General features: G+C 45.5%; 1 pseudogene; it reads left to right on the forward strand.

The window, feature by feature from the left end:
* LOC112070137 (voltage-gated delayed rectifier potassium channel KCNH8-like) overlaps window positions 1–15000 on the forward strand; it is a 193479-nt pseudogene that overhangs the window by 128861 nt on the left and 49618 nt on the right.

The following is a 15000-nucleotide window of genomic DNA, read 5'->3' on the forward strand; positions in this document are numbered from 1 at the left end:
CTTTACCAGTCAGGAAACGTATGGCTTCGTTCCCAGAACTAATGGAAAACAAAAATGTACATTCCTTATAATTCCAAGGAACCAAATGTGCTAGCTGGTATGTGAGTACACACCATCGCACACACACACACACGCATGTCATCCTACTACACAGTCCATTACCACAACTAAATCCTCTCCAGTTGTCTGGAGATAATAAAATTATAATTAAAAATAAAGATTATAGGAAAAGCTCCTTTCATCTCCTGTAGAGACTGGAAAAGCTACTGGCTGCTCTGGCCCAGTATGTTTGAATAACAGCAAAACACAGAAAAACAACATCTCACTACCACACTTTATTTTGTTTGTGTCTCTGGATGGGCACTCTGTGTATGCAAGTGGTGTGCCAAGTCTTAGTTCAAAACAAGCATGTGTGTTGTGTGTCTGTGGGTGTCTGTTTGTGTGTGTGGTGTGTTGTGTGTATGTGTGTTTTATTTTTGCAAACTCATTTAAATTGCTTGTGGTTATGCATGTCTAGCTTCACATTCTGCCCCTGAGTCAAAGCCTACAGCTTCCCTATTAGACATTGCTATTACTGTGGAGCGAGAGAGACCAATGCAGATGTCTTTATTAGTGAATAAAAGCTTTTTCATTTAGAGCGCAGTTCGTAAAACGTTTCCATACGTTTCCTGACTGGTAAAACGTTTCCATACGTTTCCTGACTGGTAAAACGTTTCCATACGTTTCCTGACTGGTAAAACGGAACGTATTTGAAACATTCTGAGAATAGAAGTGAACATTTTGCCTATTCTGGGAACATATATTTTTAGGTTGCAGTGAAGTTCTGAGAATGTTTTGCTATGGTTCCCTGAAAGTTTTCCTGGGAAGTTTTATTAATGTTCTGAGAACGGAAATTATAGGTTATTAATGGAAAGTAATTAAATAACGTTCTGAGAACATGTTTCAATAAGATTTTTAATAACACTGCTAGCTTAGTTGAACTGTTTTGAACTTCAAGCACAGATAAAAATTTATTTGCTTAGACATTAAGCGTGCAAACATGTTTTTGTATTTATTGTGGCACAGCATCAGTGAGATTCAAACCTATGATCTTATGTTCTCTATCTATGGAATTAGTCCACTGCGCCACCAGGAGGGAGCTAACATCCCATGTTTTTTTTACTCATACAAAGCTGTTAATTTTAGTCTATTCAAACAGCCCATTTCAAAGGAAACAAGCATTCATTAAGATCAGGTGTGGCCATTTAGGGGGCGTGGCCAACACACCTGAACACACTTAACAAGATAGAGGCTAGAGAGAGTTTTCTCTGAATGTTTTCTGATGGTTTTCATGGAAAGTTTTCTTAATGTTCTCGCAACAATTTGAGAACAAGCCTTTAAATAGAACGATGAGGAAACCTGTAGGAAATGTTACAGTATGCTGAAGTACTGAAATTCCCACAGAAGAATGTTGTTTCTTAACCTTCTGAACTAATTTAGAACGTTCCCAATGTCAAACCAGTTGGAGAACGTTCCTAGAACATCACGGATATTGAAATTAAATGTAACCACGTTTGAACTTTAAAAACAATTATGTTAAAGTAATTAAATATCAATAAAAAATATATATATCTTGTCAAGCTCCTTAAAAATGCTGAGAACGCTCCAAAGCCAAGCAACTATCCCGCACCATTCCCAGAAAATTGTGGGAAGGTGGTATGCAAAATAACTTTAGGATAACCATGCTCTAAGAAACATACAGTATGGTTCTCAGAATGTGATGTGCTAGCTGGGATGTGTACATCTGTATCAGGGTCATCTCCATCTCTTTTTGTACCAATCCGCCACTACAAAAATCCACCTGATTCACTGGGTTTTTCTACCAGTATCTGAGCAGTAGTCTACTTTCAGAGCCACTGTGACTCCAGTGAGTGATATGCACCTCTATCTGTGTTCCAGGTACCCAGTTCTGGTGTCTGCTGGACATCGTGCCCATTAAGAATGAGAAGGGAGAGGTGGTGCTGTTTCTGGTCTCCCACAAAGACATCACTGACAACAAGAAGGACCAGGACCCAGAGCAAGGCCCAGAGACTGGTGAGTTACCCTGGGATAGACCAGGACCCAGAGCAAGGCCCAGAGACTGGTGAGTTACCCTGGGATAGACCATGATCCCGAGCAAGGCCCAGAGACTGGTGAGTTACCCTGGGTTAGACCAGGACCCCGAGCAAGGCCCCGAGACTGGTGAGTTACCCTGGGTTAGACCAGGACCCCGAGCAAGGCCCCGAGACTGGTGAGTTACCCTGGGTTAGACCAGGACCCAGAGCAAGGCCCCGAGACTGGTGAGTTACCCTGGGTTATTAAACCAGGACCCAGAGCAAAGGCACCAAGACTGGTGAGTTACCCTGGGTTAGACCAGGACCCAGAGCAAGAGCCCGAGACTGGTGAGTTACCCTGGGTTAGACCAGGACCCAGAGCAAGGCCCCGAGACTGGTGAAGTTTACCCTGGGTTAGAATCAACTTAACTTGGCTTAGAGTCTGATTTATCATGGGTTAACCTGATTTGAGTAGGTCTTAACTTAGGTGTACTTGGGAGGGGTAGAGAGAGACAGAGACCGAAATAGACAGAAATAGAGTACGAGAAGGGAGAGAAGATAGAAAGATATGAGTATGTTATTATTTTATACCGTCAAATGAGGTTTACAGCTGTTCTCTATCATATTTATACTTCAGAGAAAGGCTACCTTGATGATTGCTAAATACTGCACAATTTAGATACTGCCCTCCAATCCCCTCTTCCCCAAAAAACGTGTAAATATTGGACTATAAATTGTGCCTTCCTGTATTATACTGATGCTAAAATGTTTATTCTATTCTACTGAGCCATTTACTTTATGTTCCTGTTCTTATCTTTTATTATTTTATTGTGTTGCATTGTTGGATGGTGTATATCATGTTTATCCCGTACATACGACTAATAAAACTTGAAACTACCTGATCTTCACCCAAACTCTGACATTCTCCTCTCTGCCACTCTCTGTGATTGTTCTAATGCATTCTGGCGACAGAGGAGTCTTTATTCAGCTGCATTCAGCTTCACTTAACGCTGATTCAGTTTTGTTCCAGACACCACATAGGGTTACAAACATGTTCTACTAAATCCAAACAATTTACAGAGTGAAATAATGGGAGAAAGATAGAGTAGATGAAGAAGGGAGGGAGGGAGGGAGGAGGGAGGGAGGGAGGGAGGGAGGGAGGGAGGGAGGGAGGGAGGAGGAGGGAGGGAGGGAGGAGGAGGTGTTCATGTTTTCTGTTCTGTCATTTATCACAAGGACGTAATGACTGTAACCTTTAACGAGCGTCATCAGCCTACAGGTGTTACACTGTTATAGATTAGGGAGGAAGGGAGAGATGGATGGAGAGAGAAAAGTGAGAGAGAGAGAGACTTTTTTGACTTTTTGTCTTTCTTTAATGATACATCCTCATTTCATTAAAACCATTCAAATTCCACCCCTCCTCCCCCAGCAGCCGCAGGTCACCCAGCTTTAGTAAACCGCTGCCATCAGTCGCTTCTGCAGGGTGGCCGATTGAACCGATCTCAAAAAGATTGCTGGATTGTGGAAGATAGGCTCCTCCCACACACACAGCCCAGGCTCCACACCCCTTCTCGTGTGGTCCTTAGCAGCTGCCAGGCCCTCAACCCCACAGAGTAAAAATCAGAGAGACCTCTATACTCAGCCTCTCCAGCTTCATGAGGAACAGCTGTCGGTCCAACCCTAATCCACCAGCACTCCTCAGCAGTGTACATGCTGGTTCCCTCCAGCCGACATCAGTATGGTACAGCAGTCTCTGCGCCGCCTTTAGTCGGAATGCAGCCACCCTGTTCTCCAGTTCCACCAGACCCTGTCCTCCTTCGTGGACAGACATATACAACACTATGCCACAGGGAGGATGCCACCAGGTTGTTGATTATCAGCACCCTCCTTCTATATTACACTTGGGACAGGAGCCACCTCCACTTGGCCAGTCTGGACACCTCTGTGACAGCCCCTCCCAGTTCTTCCTGACCCACCTCTCCGAGCCCAGGTACATCCCCAAAATGTTAAGCCCTTCACAACCCCACTGCAAACCCCCCGGAAGCAGAGGGGGTGCCCTATCCCTTCATGCCCCACATAACAAGAGCTTTTCTCTTGCCCCAGTTCACCTGAGCTGACGAAGCTCCCTCGTACACCTTCAGACTAGTATCTAGTGCCTGCCCATCCCTGACCATCACAGAAACGTCATCTGCATATGCCGACACTGCTATGCCTGTCAACACAAGCATGCCTGTCCAGGACACTCCCTGCAGTCTCCTGCGTAGGAGGCCCAAAAAAGTCTCAATGGCTATTGTATAAAACTGCCCCAATAGAGGGCATCCTTGTCTAAAGCCCCACCTCATCCAGACTGGCCTACTGAGCCCCCCTCCCACCTTGATCATACATGGCGCCCCAGCATACAACATCTTCACACAAGCCAAAAACATTTCCCCAAGCCAAAACACAGACATCACATTAAACAGATGCTCATAGTTCACTCTCTCAAAAGCCTTCTCTTGGTCTAAAGAGACCAGTCCAAAGTTCACATTAGAAACTCTCGACAAGTCCAACATGTCCCTGACTAAGAACAAGTTGTCCGTGATTGAGCATCCCAGTACACAATATGTCTGGTCTTGTGCACTATAGAGTCCAGATGGGACTTCAGTCTGTTAGCGAGGACCTTGGCAAATATCTTGTAGTCCGCACAGAGCAATGCCACTGGCCTCCAGTTCTTAAGTTCACACATCCCCTTTTTTGGACAGGAGAGTCAGAGCCGTCCGACGGCAGCTCATTGGCAACTCTCCTACCCCGACGCACTCACGCAACACGCAAAAGAAATCCAGTTCAATTATTCCCCAGAATTATTTCGAAAACTCCACTGGGAGTCTATCAACCCACGGTGTATGGCCGGGGGACATCTGGGTTACGGCCTCTGCCAGTTCATGGGACAACAGGGGAATGTCCATTTCATCCCTCTGTGCCAGAGAGAGCTTAGGGAGTTCTGCAAACAAAACCTGAGCACACATAGGATCACACAGTTCTGCCCTGTACAACTCAGTAGAAAACTGTCCAGGTCCCTACGTAATTCAGCTAAATTAGCCTGGAGCCCTACATTGTCTTGCCCCACCATCTCTACCTCCACTTCACTGATACTACGCTTGAGTTCCCCCAATACTCTCCTAGCCCCTGAGGATGAGAGCTGTTTACTATTGAAGGAAAAGCCAAATTTGGACATCCCACCATTGATTCATACAGTACTCTCTTCGCTGCCTCCACCTTTCCCCCCAAATCTAGGAACCTGAGGATCAAATTGTATTTATCACATACATATGATTAGCAGATGTTAATGCGAGTGTAGCAAAATGCTTGTGCCTCTAGTTCCGACAGTGCAGTAATATCTAACAACTAATCTAACAATTCCCCAACATCTACCTAATACACAGAAATCTAAAGGGGTGAATGACTATATGTACATGTAAGTATATGGATGAGCGATGGCCGAGCGACATAGGCAAGGTGCAATATATGGTATAAAATACAGTATATACATGTGATATGAGTAATGCAAGATATGTAAACATTATTAAAGTGGCATTATTCAGAGTACATTGTATTAAGTGACTAGTGATCCATTTATTAAAGTGTCCAGTGATTGGGTCTCAATGTTGGCAGCAGCCTCTCTGAGTTAGTGATTGCTGTTTAGTAGTCTGATGGCCTTGAGATAGAAGCTGTTTTTCAGTCTCTCGGTCCCAGCTTTGATGCACCTGTACTGACCTCGCCTTCTGGATGATAGCGGTGTCAACAGGCAGTGGCTCGGGTGGTTGATGTCCTTGATGATCTTTTTGGCCTTCCTGTGACATCGGGTGTTGTAGGTGTCATGGAGGGCAGGTAGATTGCCCCCGGTGATGCGGACCGCACCACCCTCTGGAGAGTCTTTCGGTTGAGAGCGGTGCAGTTGCCGTACCAGGTTGTGATGCTCTCGATTGTGCATCTGTAAAAGTTTGTCAGGGTTTTGGGTGACAAGCCACATTTCTTCAGCCTCCTGAGGTCTTGTAAGAGTTTTACATTAAACTTCCAATAGGATGCCTGCCAAGACCCTGGTGAAATAGACAGCCGAGCCATGGTTATGTGGTGATCCGAAACACCCACCGGGAGAGTGGTAGCGCCCAACAGCCTATTGCTCTGATTCCTGGACATGTAAAAACGATCTAGTCTGGCTGCACTCACCCTAGCCCCAAAGACCTTCACCCATGTATACTGTCTTGTGTCGGGATATCTAGTTCTCCAAACATCAACTAGGTCAAACTACTTAATGATGTTCCTTAACACCTACCAATGAGCCTGAATGAGGCTCCTTCCCATTTCTATCTTTCTTAAAATCCATCGTACACTTCCAGTCCTGCCGACCACCAGCGTCTCCTCAGGTGCTACCTGTGAGAGTTCCTGTATAAGACACCCAAACAGACGCCCTGCCACCTCTCTCTCCCTGAGTTAGGCGCATACACATTTATAAGTGGGAAAAAAGCTGTTGTTAATTTATGCTTTTACTACAAGCAGTCTACCCCCAACACCTCCTTTGAGGAGCATACTTTTACAGCCATACACGGTGCAAAAAGGACTGCCACCTCTGCACTAACATTTGTTCCATGGCTCAGCACACTTGCCCCTTTCCACCAGAGCCCCCAATCGACTTCATTCACCACATCACTATGCGTCTCCTGCAGCATTAACCCAACAGATACCTCTTTCCTGCGTCTCTGGTGCCATTTAAATTAAACGAGCATACCCGAAGAGTCTCCATAAGAAGTGGGACAAAAGCCAACAAATAAAGAGACCAATACCAAAGCTCAAAAAATTTAACTATTCATCTAAACAGCATCTGAAGGTAGACCCTTACACACGGTTGTGACACTTCCTCAACCTAAAACGTTCCCTGGGTGAGAGGACACCATGCCACTCATTTCTCATAGCGTGTTGTGCTGATCTTACAAACTTTCCCAGATCGCAAAAAAATCTTAAAGATGAACCCTTTTCCCTTTAGTCTCATTCAGGAACCTTGACAGTTCCATTACTTTGTACTTTGACCCCTCTGCCTGACTGGCTGTCAGCTCTGGACCCATTGACGAGGAGTCTGAAAGGAAAGCTCCTCTTCCTCAGACTCACCTTCCTCCTCCTCATCTCCATCTCCTATCCTGACCACCTGCCCTTTCTCTCTAGTTGGGGCCTCCCCCTCAGCACCACGCAAAGGTTCCTTAGTGCCTTTGACCACACCAGCATCTCCCCTCCCACCTCCTTTCTTCTCCCCCTTTTTCGCTTGACACCCTCCTCCACCACCCCAGTCGCTTGCCCTTCCCCACTGTACTCTCCTCATCCACTAGCATAACCTGACTAGACCCAGCCACCATCCATGACATGACCAGCCTCAGCTACACCACTATCTATAGCCTGACTAGACCCAGCCTCATCTACACCACCATTTCTAGCATGACTAGGCCCAGCCTCACCTACACCACCATCCATAGCATGTGCTGGCAAACCCTGCATACAGCCCCTCCCCATGCCTCACTTTAAAATGCACATTTAACTGTTGCTCATTGTTATTCAGAAACATGAACACTTGCCTCCGGGCCGAAACAACATGCTTAACGGCATCTGCCTGAAAACCTGCCGACAGTTCGCGAAAACCGCTAGCAAACTTACCAAACCAACTCAGCTCTTTCCAGATTTGATCATCCGTAATAAACGGAGGCAAATTCGCAACTACCACCCTAGGCACCAACACATCCCTTACAAATATTCCACAAGCAATCAGCCTACCAACCAAATGTACTATTTTCATGAACACCACCGCAGCTTTGTTCATTCTGGAAGCGGAATGTATAAATTCAGCTCCTACCTGTTCGCCGACCGCGAGTAGAACCTCCTCCACCTTAACTCCGTTCTCAGGAACACACCTGAATCCATGCCGTAACTACAGCAACTCCACCGCGCTAGGCTGCAAAGCCATCATGCACACCACACCGTTCAAAACCCCAGGAGACTAAAACTCTGTCTTCTTCCTCCCTTACTTTGAAAAAAAAACTAACAGTACGTTAGCCCTCCACCATAGAACACGTTAATTGAAAGAAAAGACCAAGGAAAGAATCAAGAAAATGAGTAAGGACAGAGCCCTCCACACTGGCCTCTCAATTACAAAACACTCCCAGCATGCACTGAGAGAGAGAGAGAGAAAGAGAGCAAGAGAGAGCGAGAGAGGGCATTTAGAGCAAGTTTCCTGGAATTCTACACATTTTGCCATGGGAAAGATAGAAAAATGTGCTTTTTTATAGCTCACATTTTGCCATGAGGATGAGATTTGTTTTTGCAGTTTTTAACGCCAATTTCCTGCTAGCAGCAGTATAAAAAAGGGGGACAATGAAAATAGTCCGGGTAGCCATTTGATTAACTGTTTAGCAGTCTTATGGCTTGGGGGTGGAAGCTGTTCGGGAGCCTTTTGGACATAGACTTGGTGCTCCGGCACCGCTTGCCGTGCCGTAGCAGAGAGAACAGTCTGTGACTTGAGACTTTTACAACTTGGACATAGTCTTGTTGGCTTAACGTTATATCCTAATTTGACTTTGGTGAGGTCATGTTGTTCTTCACATTACCGTCTCTGGTAAACACACACTGTATCAATTAACCTCAAAGTTTATATGTCACATGCACAGGATACAAAGGTGTAAACGGTACAGTGAAATAGTTACTTGCATAGTGGAGTCTTTTGTTTAGACATGTAGCTAGCTAGCTAAACAATGGACCATAATCCCAACTCATAACGTTACTACCATGCATGAATCTGCAGGTAGCTAAAGCTAACCAACTCGGTTCAATGAAAGCTAGCTAGCTAACATTAGGCTATAACTAGTAATGCAAATGGATTTCTGAGATACAAATAATATTACGACACAGATCATACACATACGACACAGATCATACACATAATGTTAGCTAGCTCTCTCTCTCACTCTCTCTCTCTGGATCTTTCTCTCTCTCTCTGGATCTATCTCTCTTTCTCTCTGGATCTCTCTCTCCTTTCTCTCTGGATCTCTCTCTCTCTATGTGTATGTGACCAACAACATTTGATCTGATTTGATTTGGATCTCTCTCTCTCTCTCTCTCTCTCTCTCTCTGGATCTCTCTCTTCTTTCTCTCATTTTCTCTCTCACATCAATATGTATTGTACATATTGCCAAAACATACTTTGGAAATGAATGATTCATTAAAAATATTAACATATTAAAATAATAAGTAAATAACAAGAAGTATTTTTCTCTTTCTCTCCCTCTATTCACCATCCCTCTCTCTCTGTCCCGTGGTTTACTGATGAGTCATTCAGTTACTTCCTGTTAGACTCACCTCTGGCCGCAAACTCTTATTAACAATGGTGCCAAGATGCACCTGGCTCAAGGGAGGGAGGAATGTGAGGGGTGAAAGGGAGGGAAGGAGGGGGAGAGAGGCAGGAAGAGAGGAAGGGTTTCCTTTCCTAGGTATGGATTTCAGTAACATGAATGTGTCTTTGTCTGGTCCGGGCCATTTGAGATGCATCCAATTAAAAGCTTTCAATTAATTACATTTGTGGGAATATAAAGTTAATTGAGTTACTGTATAAGGGTGGATACCTTTGAGCAAAACATATGGAGTTATGGACAGAGGGAAAATGAGTAGCAGAATAGGTTAAATCCTTTGAATTTGAATAATTTGAAATATACCTAATTGGTTGAGATGGAAGATAAATGATACACTGCTGAATCATGCCTTCCATGTTCTTTTTCCACACCCTAAGAACTGACATTGCCCCTAACCACTGATATGCATGATCAGACATTCCTCCATCTCCTAATGGCTATGAGGTTAGGATGGGGCATAAGGCAATCTGAACCTAGATCTGTAGTTAATGAACCCTTCACCACCACAAGGACCACAATGAAAATAGGTCTGATGACTTTGTTGTGATTTTAAATCCTTTTAAATAATTGTTTATGTGTGCGTTGTTGTACTCACAAGGCTGAGGCAACTCTATGTGGATTGTCCATTTCTCAAAGAAAATGTCAATTAAAATGTATCAATGAATTAGTTAATTCCTCAACCTTCTCTGTGTTCCCAGATGAGGAGACGGGTCTGGAGATGCACAAGGTCACCCGTCCCCCAGGCTTCAACACCAACCGCAGACGCAGCCGGGCGGTGCTCTACCACCTGTCTGGACACCTGCAGAAACAGGACAAGAGCAAGATCAAACTCAACAACGTAAGTTGCCCTATTACACACAGACACATGAACACACACACACACACACAACACGCACAGCTTGCCTTGACAGCTTAGTGTCCAACCACATCTCAAGGATTGCTACAAGGACATTGAGTACGTTCGCTTTGAGGAAGCTTACTCAATCTACAAAATCCTGTCCCTCCTGTCCCAGTCACTTTCATGTGTATCCATAGAAATGGGTTTGGGCCAGTAATGGAGGACAGAGAGAGGTGACTTCACACCAGATGGGATGAAGGTTGTTGGATGCGACTGAGCAGGTTCTCCTTGACTTTGGTGAAAATAGCCTTGTGTTTGTTATTCCGTTCATGGAGACATTTAATTTAATTTAAACCTTTATTTAACTATGCAAGTCAGTTAAGAACAAATTCTTATTTACAATGACGGCCGACCAGAAGGCAAAATACCTCCTGCGGGGACGGGGGCTGGGATTAAAAAATATATATAAATAAATAAATAACATATAAATATAGGACAAAACACACATCACGACAAGAGAGACAACACAACACTACATAAAGAGAGACCTAAGACAACAACATAGCAAGGCAGCAACATATGTCAACACAGCATGGTAGCAACACAACATGACAACACAGCATGGTAGCAACACAACATGACAACACAGCATGGTAGCAACACAGCATGGTAGCAACACAACACGACAACAACATTGTAGCAAAACAACATGGTAGCAGCACAACACGACAACAACATTGTAGCAAAACAACATGGTAGCAGCACAAAACATGGTAGAAACATTATTGGGCACAGACAACAGCACAAAGGACAAGAAGGTAGAGACAACAATACTTCACACAAAGCAGCCACAACTGTCAGTTAGTGTCCATGATTGAGTCTTTGAATGAAGAGATTGAGATAAAACTGTCCAGTTTGAGTGTTTGTTGCAGCTCGTTCCAGTCGCTTGCTACAGCGAAATGAAAAGACGAGCGACCCAGGGATGTGTGTGCTTTAGGGACCTTTAACAGAATGTGACTGGCAGAACGGGTGACATGCAGTAGTTTACAAAAGAGAAAACTCATCCTTACTATTCTATGAGATATAACTACTGTAGAACCAACCAGAACCTCTGGTTTCCTGTTCAGGTCAGGAAAACCCCCAGACACAAAGTATGTTGAATTTTACATGTTGCTAGTATCCTAAATCCTGTTGTTGACGTGTCTCTCTCTCCTCACCCTTCCAGAACATGTTGTTGACGTGTCTCTCTCTCCTCACCCCTCCAGAACATGTTGTTGACGTGTCTGTCTCTCTCTCTCCCTACCCTTCCAGAACATGTTGTTGACGTGTCTCTCTCTCCTCACCCCTCCAGAACATGTTTGGGGACAAGCCGCCCATCCCAGAGTACAAGGTGGCAGCAATTCAGAAATCCCGATTCATCTTGCTCCACTACGGGACCTTCAAGGCTGGCTGGGATTGGCTAATCCTGTTGGCTACCTTCTATGTCGCAGTCACAGTGCCCTATAATGTGTGTTTCACTGTGGTGGGGGGGCGGGACGAAGGAAGCTCCGCCCCCCGCAGCCCCCCCAGTGTGAGTGACATCCTGGTGGAGATCCTGTTTATGCTGGGTAAGGAGAAGAGGGCTAACATTATTCTGATATTTTTCTAATATTAACGTTCTTCTAACATTGCTCCCACATTGTCTTACGTTATCTATTGCATCTATTAGTATAACATTATTCCAACACTATTCTAACATGATCTAACATGACTGCATGTGCCTATTTAAAGACTTTACCCCCTACGTACACTTCCTAATGACAATCTCTATGACTTACATCCTCTGTCAACGGATTGGCATAGTACTTATGGCTAGAGAACTTCCTCTTTCTACACAACACTAATTATATTTTCTCCAGGTACTTAGTACGCTCATTGTGCGAGAATACATACAGTCGTCTAATTAAATGAAAAGTTAATTGTAATGAACACTTATTTGTTCATCATTGTATTACTGGCCCCTGATGGAAACTCTGCCCACTGTTTCTCTCTCTGTCTCTCTTTGTCTCTCATTGTCTCTCATTGTCTCTCATTGTCTCTCTTTCTCTCTTTCTCTCTCTCTCTCTCTCTCTCTCTCTCTCTCTTTTTCTCTGTCTCTCTCTCTGTCTTTGTCTGTCTAAAGGCAGACAGATGGACATCATAAAAGTGAACTAACTGCAGTGTTAATGATGCATCCCTAGTCAATGATGTGACCGGTGGTCATATTGTCAATGCTTTTTAAAACAAATAATAGCCTCTATCCATGTACAGCAGTGCACTTATCAACAATGTTACTCATAATGAGATGGGAATGTATTGCGGAAGGAATGTACATTAATATAGCCTATCTGTCGTTCTACAGATATCGCGTTGAACTTCCGGACGACCTTTGTGAGCACGTCGGGCCAGGTGGTGTACGATGCCCGCTCCATATGTGTGCACTACGTCACCACCTGGCTGTTTGTTGACCTCATCGCTGCMTTGCCCTTTGACCTGCTCTATGCGTTTAACGTCAGTGTGGTGAGTGTCTCTGTGTGGGACTGGTTACAGGACAAAATTATAGAAGTAAAGATGAACAGTGTCTCTGGCTGGCATAGTGGTGTGAGGGATGGATTGTTAAGGAAACGGACACCATATTAGCTTCGGAACTGTCCCTACTAAGATCAATCCAGATATGTTACACAAGGCATTATGGGTACTGTAGTACATCACGCTACAAAGGATCTCTGAAATGTAGGACTGATACCTAAAATGTCAGGATTCATCAAACACTGTGACGGAGCTCAGAATTGATGTCTGTGTGTGTTTCTGTAGTACTTTGGGGTCCACCTGCTGAAGACAGTGCGGTTGCTGCGTCTGCTGAGGCTGCTCCAGAAGCTGGAGCGTTACTCCCAGTACAGTGCTGTAGTCCTCACCCTGCTCATGTCCATGTTCGCCCTGCTGGCCCACTGGATGGCCTGCGTCTGGTACTTCATCGGACGCAGAGAGATCGAAAACAGCCCCAACTCCTGGGACACTGGTCAGTGCCCCGGCATGTCTGCATGTCACATTGAGATTGTCATCTGTTTTTCAAGAGAGCCAAGAAGCAGCTTCACAAGCATTCAGTCGTTTTGTATTTTATTCTCATGGATGCTTGTGATGCTGTTGCTAGGCTAGGGCTGGCCTTGCAAATCAGATTATGATTGTTAAAGTGACATGCCTTGTTAAATAAAATATGAATGAATAAAACACATATGGGTTCTACTAGACTTTTTGTTCAATGACTGTAATCATGATGCAACTGCATTCAAGTCAGGACTTCTAATAAGCGTCTGGCTGTTGCAAAATGATGTACCAAATTATTTTAGCCTGAGATTTGATCAGTAAACAGCAGTCATACTTTACCCCTCACTGAGCCCTGATACTTTACCCCTCACTGAGCCCTGATACTTTACCCCTCACTGAGCCCTGGTACTTTACCCCTCGCTGAGCCCTGGTACTTTACCCCTCTCTGAGCCCTGGTACTTTACCCCTCTCTGAGGTACCTGGTAACTTTAACCTCCTCACTGAGCCCTGATAAACTTTTACCCTCACTGAGCCCTGGTACTTTACCCTCACTGAGCCCTGGTACTTTACCCCTCTCTGAGCCCTGATACTTTACCCTTCTGAGCCCTGGTACTTCCCCCTCACTGAGCCCTGGTCCTTCCCCCTCACTGAGCCTGGTCCTTTCCCCTCTCTGAGCTCTGATACTTTACCCCTCCTCTGAGCCTGGTACTTCCCCACTCTGAGCCCTGGTACTTCCCCCTCACTGAAGCCCTGGTCCTTTACCCCTCTCTGAGCCCTGGTACTTTAACCCCTCTCTGAGCCCTGGTACTTACCCCTCACTGAGCCCTGGTACTTCACCCCTCACTGGCCCTGATACTTCCCCTCACTGAGCCCTGGTATTTTCCCCTCCTGAGCCCTGATACTTACCTCTCACTGAGCCCTGATACTTTACCCCTCTCTGAGCCCTGGTACTTTACCCCCTCACTGAGCCCTGGTACTTTACCCCTCTCTTGAGCCCTGGTAACTTCCCCCCACTGAGCCCTGTACTTCCCCCCTCACTGAGCCCTGGTATTTCCCCCTCTCTGAGCCCTGGTACTTCCCCCTCTCTGAGCCCTGGTACTTTACCCCTCCACTGAGCCCTGGTACTTTACCCCTCTCTGGAGCCCTGGTTCTTTCTCCTCTCTGAGCCTGGTACTTCCCCCCTCTCTGAGCCCTGGTACTTCCCCCTCTCTGAGCCCTGGTACTTTACCCCTCACTGAGCCCTGGTACTTTACCCTCTCTGAGCCCTGGTACTTTCCCCCTCTCTGAGCCCTGGTACTTTACCCTCTCTGAGCCTGGTACTTTTACCCCTCACTGAGCCTGATACTTTACCCCTCACTGAGCCCTGGTACTTTACCCTCACTGAGCCCTGGTACTTTACCCCTCTGTAGCCCTGATACTTTTACCCCTCTCTGAGCCCTGGTACTTCCCCCTCACTGAGCCCTGGTCCTTCCCCCTCCACTGAGCCCTGGTCCTTTCCCCCTCTCTGAGCTCTGATACTTTACCCCTCTCTGAGCCCTGGTACTCCCCCTCCTGAGCCCTGGTACTTCCCCCCTCACTGAGCCCTGGTCCTTTCCCCTCTCTG

The sequence above is a fragment of the Salvelinus sp. IW2-2015 genome, unplaced genomic scaffold, assembly GCF_002910315.2.
Source record: "Salvelinus sp. IW2-2015 unplaced genomic scaffold, ASM291031v2 Un_scaffold1233, whole genome shotgun sequence".
NCBI lineage: Eukaryota > Metazoa > Chordata > Actinopteri > Salmoniformes > Salmonidae > Salvelinus > Salvelinus sp. IW2-2015.